This window comes from Cervus canadensis, chromosome 18, assembly GCF_019320065.1.
Source record: "Cervus canadensis isolate Bull #8, Minnesota chromosome 18, ASM1932006v1, whole genome shotgun sequence".
NCBI lineage: Eukaryota > Metazoa > Chordata > Mammalia > Artiodactyla > Cervidae > Cervus > Cervus canadensis.
In genome coordinates this window covers 59,109,850-59,129,961 of record NC_057403.1, presented here as the reverse complement: position 1 = coordinate 59,129,961, position 20,112 = coordinate 59,109,850, and the positions used below count along the sequence as shown (strand labels likewise).

At 49.9% G+C, this 20,112-nt stretch overlaps 1 protein-coding gene and 1 long non-coding RNA gene across 4 annotated transcripts in view; one reads left to right on the top strand and one right to left on the bottom strand.

Annotated features, from left to right (window-relative positions):
- WWOX (WW domain containing oxidoreductase) overlaps positions 1 to 20,112 on the top strand; it is an 886,111-nt gene that overhangs the window by 559,024 nt on the left and 306,975 nt on the right. The window lies entirely within an intron of this gene.
- LOC122420915 lies at positions 16,282 to 19,817 on the bottom strand. Its single transcript, XR_006263409.1, has 3 exons — positions 19,686 to 19,817; positions 16,921 to 17,006; positions 16,282 to 16,477 (listed from the first exon to the last, which is right to left on the bottom strand). It is a non-coding gene; the product is annotated as an uncharacterized LOC122420915 (long non-coding RNA).

Here is a 20,112-nt window from a genome sequence, read left to right as displayed (position 1 = left end):
TGGTGTGCAGGAACGCGGGCCCCACTCAGACGGGCTCCGTCTTCTCCCGGCTTCCTCCTGCAAACCCCAGGAACGCCGCAGGCCCCAGTCACCCCTCTCATCACTGACAGTCTTCCTTAGAAATGAGAGACCATCTCATTGGGTGTTCCAGGGAGCCGACTCAGAGGGGAGATTTCCCGTGCAGGACTTTTCTTAGGGTCAACACCTGTAGGTAGGACGAAGCTGGCAGAGGAGAGGCTGAGCTGAGATGCAGCCAGCAGAGGGTCCGAGCCGACCTCGCGGGGGCCCTTGGAGCTAAAAGGGCCCATTGGCATGTCAGCATCACTGCTCAGGCCAGTGTGGACAGGCCTTCCTGTCCCTGCCTGCCTGGACTCAGCATCTCATGGACCGTCCTGGGAAGGCTGTGACCTTGCCCAAGGAAGGATGTGTCCCTCTGCATTCAGATGCACCTGGAGGGCTGGACGCCTGGAGGCCACAGGCCTCCCCCGGGCACAGAGGTCTGAGCCACACACGGGCAGTGCAAGCCAGGCCTCCCTTCCAGCCTGGACGCATCCTGGCTCCTCCCCTCCCTCACCATCGCCGTCTCCAGCATGTCAAACCCTCCCCTGTGAGTCAGGCTTGTCGTGAGCTTTTCTGCAGCTCTTGTTGATCCAAGCCTTGACGTATGGCAGAAAGCCCCGGAACCAGGCAGACCTAGGTTTCGGTGTTATCCCTGCCATTATTGCTAGCTTTCCAATCAAATGGGGGTAGTAAGATGTCAGAGGTCAAACCAGTCAACCCTAAAGGAAATCAACTCTGAATATTCATTGGAAGGACTGATTCTGAAGCTCCAATACTTTGGCCATCTGATGTGAAGACCCAAATCACTGGAAAATACCCTGATGCTGGGAAAGATTGAAGGCAGGAGGAGAAGGGGGCGACAGAGGATGAGATGGTTGCAAGGCATCCCCCGACTCAGTGGACATGAACTTGAGCAACCTCTGGGAGATAGTGGAGGACAGGGAAGCCTGGCGTGCTACAGTCCATGAGGTAGCAAAGAGTCAGAAACAAGTTAGCGGCAGAACAACAACAACAAAAGGTGTCAGTGTGGCAGAAACAAAATAATGCACGTCAGGCCTTTGTCTTGCTGTTTATCTTGTCTGTAGCCTGCGTCGTTGCTGTGACCACTGTGAGCTCCTGCAGCGGACCTGGCACCCCAGTGGCCTCTCAGGGTGCAGAGAACCCGTCCCTGCTGGCAGCAAGCATCAGGGAGGCCGCTTTAGCCTAAGTGCTGGCACTGAACAAGAACGGTGATGATCACCTATCGTTTTAACGTCAGAAATCCAAGTGTGCAGTGCGGGATCGTCCTTGCCCACCTGCGACCCGAAGCTCTGGACATGTCCTCCTCTGCCCACCCTTGACCAGTGGGAGTGGCCCGTCTGTGTGCAGGAGACAAAGATTGAATCTCAGAAGACCCAAGGGTATTGTCTGGGGACACCATGATACTCCTCAATCACTTCACCATCCTTTAAAAAAAGCTTGAACGAGCCATCTGAGAAATTCTGCCCAGAAAATTCCAGGCCCCATTCCTGTTAGTAAAGTTGATGGTCAACCGCCAAGAAAACCTAGGCAGCTTTTCTTGGGGTCAACAGGGCAGGATGACTGCACACCGCCTCCCTCTCCTCAACTATGCCGAGAACGCCAGTGAAAATAAAAACCCTGGGCCTTCGCTCGGGAAAGGGCCTCTTGTTTAAGTACAAAGCATATCACCTATGTGAGTTTCCTCCTGCTACCATCACAAGCTAGGTGGCTTAAACAGGAATTGCTGTCTCACCGTTTAGGAGGCCAGAAACCCAAAATCAAAGTACTGGCAGGGTATGTCTTTTTCTTTTTCTTCCTTGAGACTCAGGATCTCTTCCAGGCCCAGGCCTCTCTCCCAGCTCCTGGTGGTCGCTGGCATTCCTAGGCTTGTAGACATATGGCTTCAGTCATGGCCGCTTCCTCGTATGACCTTCATCCCTCTGTCCCTCTGTGTCCTTTTCCATCTCTTAAAAGGACACCACCAGTCACTGGAGCTGGGAGTCACCTTTAGCCAGTATAACATCATCTTGATCTTTATCTTAGCTCCACCCAGAAAGACCCTGTTTCCAAGAAAAGTCACACTCTGCGCTTTGTAATGAGCGTGACTTTGGAAGAGCACTGTTCAGCTCACCCACCGTGCCCCACAGCTTTCTGGGTCACTCCTCTTGGCCTGTTTGGCTGTATGCATCCTTTACGAGTCAGGAGCTGTGGTTTGACTTCTACCTGCCCCTCCCTCATGGTGACCTTCCTCTGTACCTAATGAGCAGAAGAAGAAAAGAAGGACACTGAGGCCCAGAAGTGCAGACTGACTTGGCCCAGGTCACACGGCTCGTCCAGGGGGAGGCTGAGCTGGAAGCCACCCCCACCGGCCGCGTCCCGCCTCCCACGCCCCCTCCCTGCACCCGCCCACCCGTGATGTCCCCCTTTGGGAACCCCAAGGCAAATAAAGCAAACCAGCGGCAGGATTGTGAAACACTGTGATGCTTGCCTTTGCCCCTGGTCTCATCTTAACAGCAACCAGAATGTTTACAAGGCCCGGTTATTCATTTTCCAGCACCGTCCCAGGGCCAAGGTCAGGTGACTGGAGGTATTCTTGCACCCGTGTATTATTTCATTTGTAGGGTTTAAAGTTGCCTTTGGGAAGCACCAAGGTGTGTTTGGCATTTCACAGACAAGGAACCGAGGCCTGGGGGAAAGTGGAACTCCATGCTAGGACTTCAACTCAAGTCTATTTCTAAAGCCAGGCTGAGTCTTTGAGAAAATGCAGTGTACCCAGAACTGCTCCAGACGCAACATAGATGCTCACTAAATACCAGCTAAGACTCAGGCTTCTGAGTCCAACACATACCATTCCCATCCCCAGCTAGAATTTTAAATTTTTTAATTAAAAAATGATTAGTTGTATTTGGCCGCATCTGGTCTTGGCGCTCAGGATGTTTGTCACAGTGCGTGGGTTCTGTGTTCTGGCATACAGGCTCAGTGGTTGTAACGCGCAGGCTTAGTTGCCCTGTGGCATATGGGATCTTTGTTCCCCGGCCAGGGATCAAACCCGTGTCCCCTGCATTTGAAAATAGATTGCTAGTCTCTCGACCCACCAGGGAAGTCCCTAGAATTTTAAGTACTTAAGAAATAAAGGCTTCAGAGTCTAGAGCCACACCAGAACCCAGAAGCACAGATTTGCTAACGGGCGGCAGGGTGCTTTGCCATGGCTTTGCCTCCAGGGTCACACTGCAGGGCCAAAACTTTTAATAGGACAGCATCCCTGTTGAACAGACACTTAGCATATTTAAGTTGGGATCCAGGGGAACCGGGGTGTTGGGGGAGATACCTAACGAAGGCTGTTTTCTCTTCAAGGATGAAGTCAAATTGAAAAGTAATCCCTCAAGGGCAGCCACTTGTAAATTAGGAAGGAAGGGGGAAAATAGTTCCCATAAAGACACATCAAAAGGGGGTTTGACTAAGCAGAAGAAACTGGAAAAAGAGAAAAGGAGGCTTGCACGTTGCTTGTAAATTGGTGAATAAATTCTGTTAAGGAAAGATTGGATTCACATTCAACGTGGGAAACAGGGAAAGGCCTTTTCTTGCAAGCTGAGAAGTTTGAATACACTTTCAGGAGCTCTTCGTTATCTCAAATTAAATCTCAAATTGGGCTTGTGGTTCTCTGTGAATTAATACTCCGGCCTCTCAGCCCTGCTGCCGAGGTCATTCAAATCTAATGGTGGAAATGGTCGCAGGGTCAGCCCTTGGTCGGTGCTGTATAGAAGTGCCTTAATGATGCCCCGGACGTTTGCATTCTGCGGCCGGGTGGCTGGGCGGCCCCGCGGCGGGCACTGGGGTGGGGGAGGGGCTCAGCAATCACATTACCGTACAGGCGGCCCGCGTGGATGAGGAAGTACAGATCTCTGGCCATCCCACCGTTCAGCGTTGAAGCAGAGGGCCGGTGCTTCCTGAAACAGGAAGATGTAAGGGAAGCCACCCTCACCTGCGTGTTAGCCGCGGTGACCCACATCCTCACAAAGGTGAGGGTCACCCGTCCATGTGATCACACGCATCAATCCAGAGATAGTCGGTTCTTTGGACCAATGTGGAAGAAAGGCTTCCCCTGGAGCATAAACAGACTTTGTTTGGTAAAAACAGCCCTGGCCCCTGATGTCAGGGAGTTTGCATAAATGTGTGCATATATTCCTGCAGATGTGTGCATTTCAGCCCAGCCGAGAGTGCGCTGGTGTGAAATATACAGCGATACCTACTTCTCGGTGGGTTCCTTGACTTCGCTGTTTCTCTCTGCCCCGGTCTTTTTTTCTCCCTTAAGTGAAATTGTCAAGCACTCATGACGCTCCCGACTTGCTCATTGGTAAAATGGAAATAATGACAGGGCCCACTTTAGAAGGCTGGTGGATTAGAACAGGTAATGAAAGACAGTCAGCATGAAGTGGCACACACGGTGTAATGTCAGAATTAACTGTGGGGTTTGGTACGTATCGTAGGCTGTACTGTGTCTGTTGTTAGTACCGTGTCTAATCACATCTGGCACATAGTAGGACCTTAACAAATACAATGTGTTGTTGTACATTACGTTGCTATATATAATTGGGAAGAGAAATTATTTTCGGCATGTCACTTCCTTCTGTGCAAAGTGCTTCCTCCATTTTACAGATGGCGGCAAGGAGACCCAAGGGCTCCCATAAAATACCTGTATCAGGTTCTTTCAGGACCCCAGGCTGCCTCTCTGTGGGGCTCTAGCAGATCCATCTGCAAGACGCATCAGCATCGTTGGAAATGGTAAAGGATGACCAGAATGGCTGATCTGCCGAAACAGTGAGCGCTGACACTAGTCAAGTGCTGGTGGGATGCCACACTCTGTGCAAAGAGCTTTACACAGTTACATCAGAACGGCCTTTGGAAGGGAAGTGTGATGGGCAAGCCCATTTTACAGATGAGTATAGGAAAGGTCGGTGGTATGAAGTCACTGAGAAGGTGGCAGAGCTGGGGTCCGGGTGACTCCAGGGCCAGGTGTATAATTTCCGAGACCCACCCCTGTCATCCACATTTTCCTCCCAGCCCCCCTCTGGCTCCGTTTTCCTGCAGGGAGACTCCAGGGTTTGAAAAGACCTGAAAGATGAGGCCCCAGAGAACAGGTAGAAACCACATCCGCCAGCCTGTGGTGTTGTTTCAGGACGGGGGCCCTGGGAAGGAAGGGCTCTGGGCAGATTTGTCTGTCAGCACGGGGCTGGCTGGCTGACACAGTGTGGGCAGAGTGGCAGTGGAAATCAGCAGGGCGTGGAAGGGAATTAGCTCCTGCGTGTCCGTAGGTGCAAACTGCGGCAGGCGTTGGCGACCGGGAGCCCTGGCGTCTCTGTTAAATCCTCGGGCCATGAGGCCCTAATGACACCCCTGCCAACCACGCGGCGGCAGCCAGTGACAGCAGGGAGAACGGCTGCCGGCTCATCTAATCTGAACGCCCCCCCCCCCGGGGTCCTGGGGACACCAAGGCCCGGCTCCTGCTCCCTGTTGCAGCAGCAAAGACGATGACAAGAGAGAGCCGTCCCCAGAGAGGGCAGTGTGGATCCAGGGGCGAGGTCAGGGCCAGGATGCAAAAGTGCAAGTCATCCCGGTGTGTCCAGGAAGCCGGGGCTGAGAAGGAAGGGGGTAGGTAGGCAGACACCAGGGCCTCACCTGCTATGGACAGACTTCTGACATCATCACCATCACTGTGACCAGTAACTGCAGCTCACAGGGTATCTGTGATGCTCCCAGCGTGACATTTATCCTTGTTACAGTTGTCCTTGGTGGTGGTGATCTAGTCGCTTCAGGTGTGTCCGACTCTTTGCAGCCCCATGGACTGTAGCCCTCCAGGCTCCTCTGTCCATGAGATTCTCCAGGCAGGAACACTGGAGCGGGTTGCTCTTTCCTTCTCCAGAGGATCTTTCCGACCCAGGAATCAAACCTGCATCTCCTGCATTGGCAGGTGGATTTTTTTACCAGTGAACTACCTGGGAAGCCCAATGTATAGCAATACATCATATTCATTCAGGTCCTACTATGTGCCAAACATGATTAGACACTTAACGTATCAATAATAAACAGAACACAGTCTGTACCACATGCCAGACCCTGCACTGTTAATTCTGACACTGTGTCTGCACTGTTCCTGTGCCGGTGAGCTTTTCTGTCTTCCACCTGGGTTCTCAGTCCCCCAGTCAGGGACTGAACTCTTGCCCCTGCATCGGGAGCATGGAGCCTTGACCACTGGACCGCCTGAAAAGGAGAGAAGTCCCCAGTTATCTTTCATTAATCGCCGCTACCATGATTGTCTCTGATTCCCCCAGCCTGTTAAGCAGATAACTGTTATTATTTCTGTTTTACCAATGAGCAAGCTGGAACTCGGTGCTGGATTTGAAACCGAGTGATGGAGGTGTTGACGCCTCTGTCCTGGGAGCATCCTCTCCTGCATTCTGTACACACACTTCCCTTTAATCCTAAAATGTGCGTGTGGTTCTCCCCACGTCATACGTGAGGAAATCGAGAGCCCTGGAGGTAAAGGAGCTTGCTAGAGCTATCTAACATGAATTGTAAGACTGGATTTAAGCCCTTGGTTCTCTCCTGTTGCCGTGCTACCCCAGGCTTAGAGGAGACGCAGAGGGTTGAAAATGAGAATCTGACCTGATCCCTAAGGCAGGAAAGTGAAAGTGAAGTCTCTCAGTCATGTCCGACTCTTTGCAACCCCATGGACTGTGTAGCCTACGAGGCTCCTCCGTCCATGGAATCCGGGCAAGAGTACTAGAGTGGGTTGCCATTTCCTTCCCCAGGGGATCTTCCTGGGGAAGATCAAACCCAGGTCTCCCGATTTGCAGGTAGACACTTTACAGTCTGAACCACCAGAGAAGCCCAAAGGCTGGCGGGCCAGCTATTGCAAGGCTTTGAGAGGCACAGGAGAGGGCCTGGAACGTGGTGCAACCAGGCCCAGGCTTGCTCATTTGGGAGAAGACTTGGGTTTAGCTTCCCTGGTAGCTCAGTCAGTAAAGAAAAAGTGAAAGTGAAAGTCACTCACTCGTCTCTGACTGTTTGTGACCCCATGGACTATACAGTCCATGGAACTCTCCAGGCCAGAATACTGGAATGCGTAGCTGTTCCCTTCTCCCGGGCATCTTCCCAACCCAGGGATCAAACGCAGATCTCCCATATTGCAGGTGGATTCTTTACCAGCTAAGCTATCAGGAAAGCCTGCAATACAGGAGACTAGGGTTTGATCCCTGGGTCGGGAAGATCCCCTGGAGAAGGAAATGGCAACCCACTCTAGTATCCTTGCTAAGAATCCCCTGTACAGAGGACCCTGGCGGACTACAGTCCACGGGGTCACAAGAGTTGGACAAAACTTAGCAACTAAACCACCACCGTGGGTTGTGAGCCTCTGGACACCCCAGTGCAGAGGAAGGAGGCCAGGTACATATAATATATAATATAATATATATATATATTTGCTCTTAGAAAGTAACACAGCACGACTGAGAGTCCGTCTCTCTCTGTGCCTTTTTGATTTTTCATTTTTTTCATTAAGAAAGTGGTAGCAGCTATCTGACTACTTCCACGGCTTCCTGACAAGGCCTGCAAAGGAGAGTAAACAAATTACCCATTACCAGGGAAGCCCCGTCTGCCCCCCTTCCCCCTCCAGGCAGATTCCCCGTGTCTTCTTTCACCTCCAGGAGATATCCTCCAAGGTCACTAAATTAAGCCTTCAGACAATCGAAAAATTGAATCTCAGTACATCTATTTTCCTAACAAAATTTCCGCAGCACCGATTGGGGCTGACAGGTACGTCCGCGCGCTCTCCGCGCTGTTCAGGTCGATTTGGCCGGGCGGGACGGCATCAGCGTGTATTGGAGGGAACGTGCGTGCCGCTTTGGGCCCCCTGGGAGTCACGCCTCACCCCTCGGTGCTGCAAAGGATGCTTTCCTTCAGTTCGCAGAGCTGGCCGGCCTTCTCCTCTACTCCCGTCCTCACCCATTGCAGCCTCCAGGTCAGGCGCTTCTTCTTCACTTATTTATCGCAAGCACCGTTGCAATCATTGCAAACACATTTAGGGATATCTGGAATCCATGTTTTCCTTGCCAGCACTAACAGTGCAGGAGTCATCACCGTCCTTGTCGGAGGGGAGGGACAGGGTGTGTGATATCTGGGGAGTGGAGATCGGTGAGAAGCCGATCCCAGCCCCTCAGGCTTTGTAGCCACTGGCCCGGCTGCTGGAGGGGCCTGGAGAGATGAGAATCGGCAAGGAGGAGGAGGCTGCGGACCTCAACCCTCTGATGGCCAGCTCATCCATCCTCATGTCCTCCTCCTTAAGCAGTGTCCAGCCAGCACTTTGTACAGAGACTGCTCACGTGCTCCTGGGGGTCTGGGACATCCCCTCTAGGAGGCCACTGTGAGTGACTTATCTTAAAAACTCCAGGACAAGTTTGCATTCCTCTCAGATTACCTGTGTGCTTGTAAATGCAAAAGTGAGGTTTTTCTTTGCTTGGCTGTGAATAATGCTGATGCTCCAGGAAGATGCACTGTGTTTATCCTGTGGCTCGGAGTGCCCGTTGGGTACCCAACCTGGGAATCCCGGTGCGTGTCCCCAGCCGCACATCACCAGCGTCCACAGTGGCCGCGGGCAGAGTGGGCTGCCCACTATTAGGTGAGACCTCGGGCGGGTCACTTAAACTTCCTTGTCTTTAATTTTTTTTTTTCCTCGTCTATGAAACCATGATCATAATGCTCTCTACATGTTTAGGAGCATTGAGAAGATCAAAAAAGAAAATTCTTAAAAAGCATGAAACGTCATCCCTGGGCATAATACGTGCTCATTAAATGTTTGCAAAAATAGCAGTTGTTAGAATTACATCCAGAAGCTTTTGATGAGCACCTGTTGCTGTGCATTCCAAGCCCTAGAACGAAACCTCCAAGAAGATTCGGGAGCTGGGAGCGGGAGAGAACCACACTTGATGGGTTCTGACATTGTTGCTGCTGCTGCTTAAAACACTATGCCTAAAGCTTTATGGTTTAAAACAATAAGCATTTAGTATCTTACAGTTTCTGTAGGTCAGACATCAGGGAGTAGCCTAGATAGATGGCTGTGCCTCGGGGTCTCTCATCAAGTTTTGGTCAAGCTGTTGGCTGGGGCTGTGGTCTCTCAGGCTAGGTGGGCTGTTGGTTTCACATCCAAACTGGTGCACACATGTGGCTTTGGGCAGGAGGACTCAGCCCTTCACGGTGTGGGCCTCTCCACGGAGACGCTTGGTCTTCCTCAGCATCTGGCAGTTGGCTAGGTGGCTGACCTCAGAGAGGGTGCAAGAAGAAGCTGCAGCGGCCTTCAGACGCTGATCTCGAACATCGCACATGGTCAGACACTGAAACCTCACCTGCGTTCTAGTCATTGGAAAACAGCCACTAAAGACTGTGCTCAAGGAGAGGGGAAACTGACTCCACTCTGCAGGGGTAGCTGTCCAGGAGCTTGTAGGCATGTTTTCACGTGACCGCAATCTGCCACTTCCATCCGTGGGCTCTCAGGACGTGTGATAGATTCACTGGCTCAGCCCTTGGCAGAGGCACGGAGTGTATAAGGAAATGCATCTTCCCTCTGCGTCAGAGAAGGCATCACCTCCTCTGGAGTGGTTGTGATGGGAGAGCGGACTCCCCAAAGGACCCCGTCTGCAGCAGTGGGCTCACAGAGGCCCACGGGAGAGCAGAGGCAGTCACTTCAGGGAGGGAAACTTGAACTCCTTCAGTCGTAAACCTTCGAGAAGCTCTTCAAAGACAGATACTTAGCCATTTATAACCATTACAGCAGTGGCCTTTGAGATCACCAGTGGTATCTTAGTTTCTCCCCTGAGAGTTAAGAAACCTGCCTTGAAAAGTCACGTCTGAATAGTGTGGCAGGTCCCCCACCATCAGACTCTTCATCTGAGCATTTGTAGGCTACAGGACACAGAGTGAGCAGCGTCGGCACCGTCTCTCTCTCCCTCTTTGTTACACCAGCTCTCTCCGCTCTCTTTCTTCCTGATCTACTGCTTCTCACTCCGACACAGACCTGGTTCTCTCCTCTGCTGGGTAGTCCGGCCATCTCCTTCTCTTCCCCCGCCTTCTCTGCCTCCTCGCCCTCATTCTGCTTCACCACAAGGGAAGATCGGGTTCGGTCCCCACAGCATGCAGTGCAGACCCCTAGGTTATTACACCGCCACTAGGCTCTACGTGCCTGTTTCTGATTTTCCTTTCTCTTCTGTTCCTTGGGGCTCCCCTGGTAGCTCAGCTGGTAAAGAATCCTGCTGCAGTGCAGGAGACCCCAGTTCGATTCCTGGGTCGGGAAGATCCACTGGAGAAGGGAACGGCTACCCACTCCAGTGTTCTGGCCTGGAGAACCCCATGGACTGTAAAATCCATGGGGTCAGACACGACTAAGTGACTTTCACTTTCTTTTTCTGTTCCTTTACCGCCCGCTGTGTTCCTTCCTCCCGTGTGTTGCTGGCACGTGTGTAAGAATCCTGAATGCTTGTACGGCGCTTAGAGTTTTCACAGCAATTTCCTGAGCGTCATTTCCTCAAGGCGTCCTCTATGAAATGGGGTGGGATGATACCCATTTTGTAGATAAGGATGCCAAAGCTTTTGGAGGATTGGGAAGTTGCTGAGAATCACACGGCTGATGGGTGGAAGAGACAGCCTTCCAGCCAGGCCCTGCTGGCTGATAGATTTTGTGCTTTTCCTAGCATAACATACAGGCAGGCCGTACAAGTCTCTGAGGCCAGGTATGGTGTTTCATTCTGCTTTGTATCCCTTTGGCTTTGGCCAGCATTTCAAGTGAACAGTGAATGAATGAAGCCAAGCCGTCCTTAGTCAAACCCAAATGCTGCTCACACACACAGCCCCGAGGCTGGCCTTTGGGTGCACCTCAGTTATGGAAGGCTGGAGGTTGGTGTTTTGGAGCCCCGGAAGACCAGGAACGCTGTGGCCTGAATGACAAAGAGATGCAGACACTTCTGTCTTCTCACAAGTCTCGTAAATCAGCATTGTCCATGCTGAGCGGGGGCCTGTGAGTGGTGACCGCCGATACCAGGAGACCCAATCTGGGCCACCGGCCCCATCCACTCCTGGCCTGTGCTGACTCTGCAGAATGTTGAAGTAAGGGGTTAATTTATAAAGTGAGCCCCAGGAAGGCCTCCAGGACACCGTGTGTGTACCTCGTAAATCGGCACAAATTGCATCTCTCTCTCTCTGTCTTTGTGCCCGTCAGCTCCCAGGCAGACCACCATTCCCTGAGAGGTGTGCAAGCTGCCATCCAGAGAAACACAGGAAATGGGAAAAGCGAATCTTCCAAGGTGGCAGGTGTGCGGACGGGGGTGGAGCCTGGCAGGTGCAGCAGGGTCTGGGATGTGGAGTGCAGTTGCTGAGGGTTCCTTCCGTGGTTTCCTTTGTTGCAGGTAGAGGCTGGGCTTCAGAAATCCTTGTTCTGTTATTGGATGTTCCTCCAGCTTCTAAATAGATTCAGGAATTTGCGTATGGCCGAAAATTTAAGGCCTGGAGGGGACGCAAAGAGGAAAGCTAACCTTGGTGTTTTGCATGTGTCAAATGGCTAGACTCATTTATGCAGAGCCAGTAATATTGGGAAATACATAAATATAATGGCTTAGTTTTTATTATTATCATGACTATTTGTAACAGGCATGTGTATATACTGCATTTGTCTGAGTGATCACAGCAAGCTTTGTTTCCAGTCTTTTCAAGGACTCAATCCTTTCAGGAGATCTAGATGTTGTTGTAAATGTGCCCATTTTACAGAGAAGGCAAGTGGAGCTCTAGAAATGAAGCCCAAGGATGACTAACTAATACATGGATTTGGGTCCGATTTATCTCTTTCCAGCTTTTTAAAAAAATCCTCTCATTATTATAGGGGTTATTTGTGTTATTGAGAAAACAACTGCCAGCCTTCTAGTAAAATGTCTCTGCCTAGTCAAATTATTTGATACTTCGATCTAACTTTGATTCTATTAGCTACAACATTCAAAGTGATATACAAAATACCCTATTAGTAAATAGAGACTTGAAACTTACGTATCAGTTACTTATCGAATCCTCTTAAAGGGGCTCAGTCACAGAGATGACTTTAAAAGGGAAACATCCTTTAAAATAAAAAGTGTCCACTGGCGTGTGTTAGTGAAGCAATTATAAATTGGTGGAGGTATGCTGGACATGGCGTGAAGTGAAACTGTCTGAGCACTTAAAAATAGTAACAGTTTTTCATACACAGAGCAGCTTTGGACCTTATGGTAGTCCTATGGGCTAGACCACTTATTATAACTGCATTTCACAGAGGAAGAAACAGAGGTGTTAAGTGACTTGTCGGAGAACACACAGTAGTTGGAGAATTCATCCTTCACTAGCCTTACGTCTTGAAGAGCTAGACAAACTGGACTAGAAGAAGAAACTAACGTGGAGGGGAAAAAAAGAAAAACTATTGCCAAAATATTGCTAGGAGACACTTAGACAAATCTGTTGGACCTTGTTTAGTAAGAAAACAGGCCGAATTCGAACCTTAACTCATTCAGAGTACTTTGTTTTTTGTTTCTGACTTTCCACAAAGGCAGGGATCTCAGATGTATCGTCAGATATATTTGAGATGAATTAGAAGACAGTGTAAAATGGTGCACCTACCGAAGCGGACTTCTTCAAAGCCTCGCTGTCCTTGTTCCCTCCCATGTATTTCAATTCCAAAATGCACCGTGACATGAAAATTGTGTATTCAGATTGCTCTATTGATTGGTTGGGAAAGTGACCTTGTATGCACACATGAAAATGAAGCGGTCTGTATCACAGGCCCCTTCTCTGCACAGAAGCAGGAATGGCAGTGGACCGTGGGCATTTGCTTCGCACCTGGGTTGATTCTCCCTTCTCGAGGGCTCAGAGCCTCCTGTGGGGCTGGGTGGGTGTGTCTGTGTGAGGACCCCTGACAGAGGGCGAACGCTGGAGCAAGCATTGCATTTCCACAGATGTGAAAAAGCCCCCGGCCCTAGCCGGTGAGAGGGGTCTTTCTTTGCAACTTGGACAGCCGCTGCCATGGGGCTGAATTCTCCTGTTTCCCATTTGCACCAGGGCCCGGGACGCTGGGACTTCCTGCTGGCTCAGTGGGAAAGAGTCCGCCTGCAGTGCAGGAGACGTGGGTGTGATCCCTGGGTTGGGAAGATTCCCTGGAGAAGGGCATGGCAACCCACTCCTGTATTCTGGCCTGGAGAATCCCATGGACAGAGGAGCCTGGTGGCCTACAGTCCCTGGGGTCACAGAGGGTCCAACACAACTGAGCAGCTAATGACAGAGCAACACAGTGCGCATGGACCCGCCTGGACGAGCTCTGGCTGGGCGCGTCCTTGACTCTGGGAAGGAGGGGTCCCGCCTCAGTGTCTTCAGACACCTCTTTTGTTCCTAGTTTGTAGTCATGCCTGCAGATTGAAAGACAGGGAGTGAGCACCATGAGCCCTGCACAGGCAGCGCCTCGTTTAATCCTCACAAGGACCCTCCGGGTGGATGGCGTTAGACCGCTTGCCTGGTGCAGAAGGTGAGTCGCGGGCATGCGTAGCAGCTGGTGAGTGGCAGAGATGAGGCTGGAACCCAAGATCTTGTATCTAAATTCAGACCAACTTAATTATGCTCTGCCTCCGAAGCCCCTGTGGTTTGGATTCCTAATCACAGGACTGAGATGAAATAGAATTTCTTAGCTGAGGGAGCCAGGCAGTAGATGGACCTTTGCCAAGAACATTTTTTTTTTTTTTCTTTTTAACCAGAGTCAGAGGTTAGCAGAAAGAGATGAAAGATGGATGGGGAAGTAGAGTAGAAGAGAGAAATGGAGGTTATTCTCCAAATGTAGAAGCTCCTTCATCCAGTGCTTTGGAAACCAGAGCCCAGATCAAATTAAGGAGAAGGTCCAGAACCACAGATTGTTCTTTGCTGCTTAGGGAGGGAGAGAGGAGGAGAAGACAAAGCAACATGTAGAAACATTTAAAAAACAGCAACAGTGAGCTGTATGTAGATGGCTTTTATTGGAACGGCCAGGCTGAACTAGAAGGCTTGCGCTATGTAAAATGTCAGCTGCTCTTATCACGGTTCATGGAGATTACCTTTCAAGGCGAGTTTCATTTTCCTTGCTTCCAACCCTTGGAGAACTGGACGAGGCAGTGACTCCTTTATTTCCTAATCCTCGCCAGCAACTTGCCGCTTCCTCTGTGTTTTCTGTCATCCTGGATGATACCGCATCAAGGCAATTCATGGCAGCGGTTGAACCAAAAGCAATTTAAGTCAGAAATGGACAAATATGAATGTCGTTTATAAGGCTTGTTCAGAGGCCTCTGACATCACTCAAAGCCTGAACACTTCTTGGGACTGAGACACTTTTTTTTTTTTTCCCCAGCAATGCAAGATTGGAGATTTAATACAGACCGCTTAGTGAGGTGTCCGCATGGGTCCTGCCTAGAAACCATTTCTTGGGGGAAGCAAGTATTTTGTATTATATACTGAGATGGAGAGAGAGAAAAAGTGATTTGAAACCAAAGTGAATTTCCCAAGGTGAATTTATATGTATCACTTTGATTCACTTGCAGTAATACCATCGCTTCTTGGCCTTTGGGCTAAGATCGAGTGTATTTGCAGTGACAACAGCCATAGGTCTCATGGACTTGGGCATGTCACATATGTATGGATGTGGTGGTTTGGGAGTTACCTTTAATTTAGTTAATTTCCATAATCACTCTGTAGAAATAAAATCCATAAAGGCATGTAGTTGAAGAGACTGGGTCTCAGACCCTGCTCAAGGGCACAGACACTGTGAGTTGGGAGAACTCACTTCCTGAGGCTCCAGAGGTCTTTTTACGCCACCTCACCCTGGTTTCTAGAGCACCCTACCAAACGAGAAGGCAGAAGCCCTGTTTTGGCCACAGTCTTTTCTGTCTGCATCACGGGCTATGGGAAAGCTGGTGGCTTGGGCGCCTCCTTGTCTAACTCTGTGGGGCTTTGCTGTGGACAGGCATTCTCATGGTGGGGAGAGAAAGCCAGAGAGCGGGGCTACACAGCAGTCATCTGCAGGAGGCCAAGCCAGGTGTCAAACGAAGAGGGGCAGCTAGTTCTCATGGCATGCCAGCAGCCCAGGGACATTAAACTCAGGACAGAAACACCAAATGCCAGAGGGTCGAGGATCATGTCTCAGGAAAAGCAGACACGCTGACAGTTCCCAGACACTGAATTGCTGAGACACCGCAAGAGGCAGTTGAGTCTTTTTATTTTTTATTCACTTATTTGGCTGTGGCAGGTCTTGGTCACGGCACCTGAGATCCTCACCGCTGCTCACGGGGCCTCTAGTTGCAGTGCACACACTTAGGTGCTCCACAGCTTGTGGGATCCTTGTTCCCCGAGCAGGGATCATAGCTGGATGCTTGACCACTGGACCGCCAGCGAGGTCCCACGGTTGAGTTTTAAAATGGTGATGCCTTGCGCACACACACAGACACAGAATACTTTCTTTGACTGCAAAAGAACCACAGAAGAATGGGAATTTAAAAAAAAAAAAAAAAGAATCCAGAAAGGTTATGTGCTGCATGATTCCATTTACATAACAATCTTGAGACAACAGAGTTACAGAAGTGGAGAGCAGATTAGTGACTGCAGGGGTCAGAGGGCAGCGGGGGTGGCTGATTGATCAAGGGCCACGTGAAGGATCCTGGTGGGGATGACAGCGGTTGGTACCTTGGCCATCGTCACATCAGTTTCTTGGTTGTGATATGGTACAGACTCATTCTGTCATGGCTGTCTCGAAAAACTAAAAGTCTGACATAAAAAAGTGGCGGGAGCTTCCCCGGTGGCTCAGTGGTCAGGAATCCTTCTGCCGGTGCAGGATGCGTGGGTTTGATCCCTGGTCCATGAAGACCCCACGTGCCACAGAGCAACCTAGCCCATGCACCACAGGTACTCAGCCCGGGCTCCAGAGCCCGGGAGCCCTGCTGATGAGTCTGCACAGCCCGGAGCCGGCGCTCAGCATCACAAGCAGCCACCGCGGCGAGGAGCCTGCGCATCTCATGGAGAGTAGCCTCCGCTCGCCGCAACTAGAGAGAAGCCTGCGCAGCAGTGAAGAGCCAACACAGCCAAAAATAAACAAACAAATATATATGTATATATTTAAAAAAAAAAAGAACCTTTCTCAGAAAAAAAAAAGTGGTGGAACATTTGGGAAAAAATTCACCTCTGATCCCCCCACCCAGAGAGAGTCACCGTTTCTTCTCTGGTCTCCCTCCTTCTGTCTCTCTTGGCTTCTTCCTCTTTCTGTCTGGAGGCCGTGTTTAACCCTCCTGGTCCGGCAGGGCTTTGGTGAAAAGGCAGCATGAAGGTGCCCGTCAGTGGAGCCGAGGGGCTGTGGGTAAGAAACGGGCTTATGTCACATGCAGAGCTGCAGCCACCTCCCCAGCCCGCCTCCCGGTGCTAACAGGTGTTAACTGAGCTGCATCCCAGGCTGTCAGTACATGTTTATTTTCCCATTTTAGCTTCCCTGGGTTCCCACAGTTATTGGGGTAAGGCCAGCAGAATAAGATTAGGTTTGAGGGGGGCTGGCCTTCTGCTATGTCACCTCCATCCCTGGTCGATGTTACTGCCAAGTGACATGTGTGGTTGGGGACGATCAAACAGAGATAAGGAAGAGGTGGGGGGATGTCTTGAAAGCCCCGGCTCCCAATTACCAGCTCTCCCCCCAGGTGTCTTTTGCATGACTTCCCAACTCCAGGCACTAGCTAAGCCTCGAGGCAGATGCAAGCAAAAAACAAAACCTCCCATAGTTTCCTTTCTGTTGTTACCACTTACTTATTAGCTGGGTGGCCGGGGCAAGTCCCTTCCCTCCTCCTTCGTGAGCCTCAGTTTCTTCGTCTTTCAGCCGAGTTAGTAAGTTCCTAGGCATTTGGAAGTTTAAACGAGCTGACATATGTGGACTTGCTTTGCAAATACACAGATCTGTGAGTGAGTTAAATCGTTATCATCATGGGATCCCATTGTCTGCAGTGCCTCACAGCTGATTCCCACTATGCACTCATGGAATATTTTGTTAATATCGAACTCGGGTCTCCAGCATTGCAGGCAGATGCTTCGCCATCTGAGCCACCAGGGAAGCCCGCAGAATAATTACCATTGCTACTCTGGACTGTTCTGTTCCTGACTGCCTGACGCTTTGTGAAACCATGAACCGCTCTGGGCCATACTTTCCTCATTTTGTTCTCATTTTAAAGAGAGACCCTAGTGTGGGGTAAGTGAGAGGAGGTGTAAGGTATAACACAGTTAGGACTCAAGCACGTCTTTGGTTGACTCATTCGAGTCCGCCAACCAGCTGGTGTACAGAGTGCCTGGCCATGCGGCGTGGTTGTAATGAAGAGGGATGAAGACTTAGCCTTCTTCTTTAAAGTGAGGGTATCATAAGAATTTTCATGTTAATTGTGTGTGGGGAGGGTAGGTTATGTTATTCACGAATTTCATTTCAGGACCTCAACCAGGAAAGGAGGGTCTTGGATTGCTGGGCTTCAGTGGAACTAATCTAATTCACCACCAAACAGGGCCTGCAGTCGTGTAGGGGCCCAGGTCTTCTCTTGGGGGGAAGAGATATAAGAGTCACATTAGAAAGTTGAGGTGTCACTGGCATCTGCCCTTTGAGGTGACCAGGAGAAGCGTGTCTTAATATGGGATCAGAGTGAGCAGAGGTGTGTCTCGTAAAATAATCCAAGGGGAGTTGACTCTAAATGGATTCAGTCAATCAGGAATTGAGGAGGAAAAAGAAGGCAGGGCTGGAAGTGGGTGTTACAGGATCTGAGATGGTTGGAAAAGATGCATGTCAGAAACAAGATGGTATGAAGACAGGCTTAAAAGAAAGTTTTCACGCCACAAGAAAGAAAGAAGCAGAAACCTAATATATAAAAATACATCCCCCCACCCCCCACCCCGACACACACACCACTTCTTTCATGGGGCTGGTGATTGGAGAGGCAGTTTTTAACAGGGCTGGCTGTTTCACTGTAGCTGTAAGGAACAAAATCCTGCAGCTCCTACATTCATGTGTGAGCCTTTGCTTTTGGCAATCATTCCTCTTTTTCATTTTTTTGGCACCCTAGAAAAGTTTCCATAAATAGCGCATTTAATGGAGTGTGTCCCTTTATGACTGTCAGCTACCATAACAGTAGAGGGAAATTCAACAGAAGCTAAGATTGGAGTGTAGAAGGTTCACAATTCCATGCCCTTCATGAACTTGTGCCTGTAGTCTGTGTTGCTTGGTAGATTTGGAAAGCCAAGGGCTCTTTCCTCCATTGCTCACTGGAGAACGCCCAGCTCAGGGGCTGAGACTTGCCCGTGCTTTAGGACATTAGCAACCTTTGCATGCAGCAAACCCATGAACGGAATGTGGTTCTCTGCTATGGGTTAATTGGGAGTCCCTTGCTCAAGTCGAGCAGAGAATCCAGTCTAAAGGAGGAAGTAAAAATGAAAAGGCATAAACGAGCGAGAAAGTTAGCAAATCAAAACAATCGAGGAGTGAAGTAACTTATCCCCTCTCCCTGGCTCAGCACAGATGCAAATGATACATCATTAAGTTAAGTCCCCAATACAAAGGCAGCCAGCATCACTGTTGCATCAAATATTTAGCCAGAGCCAAGAGCAATTTTTTTATTATGTTTTTTATAAGTTTGATTTACTAATCTTCGGTGCACTCCCTATTTTTAGAGGTTGGCTCATATTTTTAATTTGTTTTCTCTGAAGCACTGAATCCTTGCTCGTGTTTTTCAGCTGTCCACTCAGCTCCTAGTGGCGGAGCAGCATTGAAAAGCATAATTACGTTTCCTAATTATGTGTAATTAGGCAAAACCCAGATGATGTATTCAGCATGCTCTCGGAATAGCCAGGGGTCAAGGACTGTTGGAATTCAGTAACATTTTTATAAATAAGCCTGCTGCGTTATTTAACTTCACGTGGGGGTCTAGGGTGGTCCTGGGTGCCCTGTAGACCGATATAGTGATTGAAAATATATAACATTCATTTATTTAGCCAAGGAAAACTATAATTGATGCTCTGCCTCCTTAGCCTCTCCCTCTTCTTCTTTAAAACCTGAGTTTAGATTTGCTATTCCCAGCCCAAGAGAGGCCCTCTAAACCCAGACCCATAAAGTTCTGCTTACTGACAGCCTAAGTGATATTTATTTTTTCCAAGCTTAATCCTTTTGAAACATGGAGAAATAAATACATCCTCTTATCTACCATATGCCTGGGATGAGAAATAAATTCTTATTTTCCTGCAGTGTGGTACCAGTGGGCTACAGTGAATAATTTGGGCAGCCTCGCCAAAGATAATGGGGAAGCCTTCTCTATTACCAGTGATAATTATGAATCTCATAATAGAAAACATCCCGAGCCGGAGCATCAATCAGAGAAGATAAACAATGGGAAATGATAGGTATACAAAAGGGAAAATGGCAGCGGCCCATATGGAGGGCGAGGCCGCGGGATTCTGGCGGGGTTATAAATCATGGAGTCCAATCATCCCCACGTAATTAATATCCTCAAATTAAAACATACGTTCTTAAAGCAAGATCTCACCGACTCTTCAGCAGGGCAACTGGCTGCCTGACAAGATAACATCCCGGAACCACAGGGCGCTCCCACTTGCCTGAGCTCCTTCTTTATGACGCGGGCGGGAGTGGGCTGCAGCCCCGGCCCACAGCGTCCCCGCTGTGAGCTCCAGTGACCCCGCTCCAGCCCACCCGGCACCGTCCGCCCCGAGGTCAGAGCCGGCAGCGGCTGGCTGCTCGGGGTATCCGGCCTTCATGACAGCAGAGACTGGCCCACCGAGGCGCTGAGTCCTAACTTCCTTGAGGAGCCTTCCGGCCCAACAAACAACAGGCAAGCGGAAAACCTTCATTCCAAAGGGTGCTCGTCTCTTCCTACTTAATAACCCTGCAGCAGGCGCTTTCTTCTTATCTGGCTGTCATGCTTATCCAGTCCCAGGGTACTTTATTGGACTTAT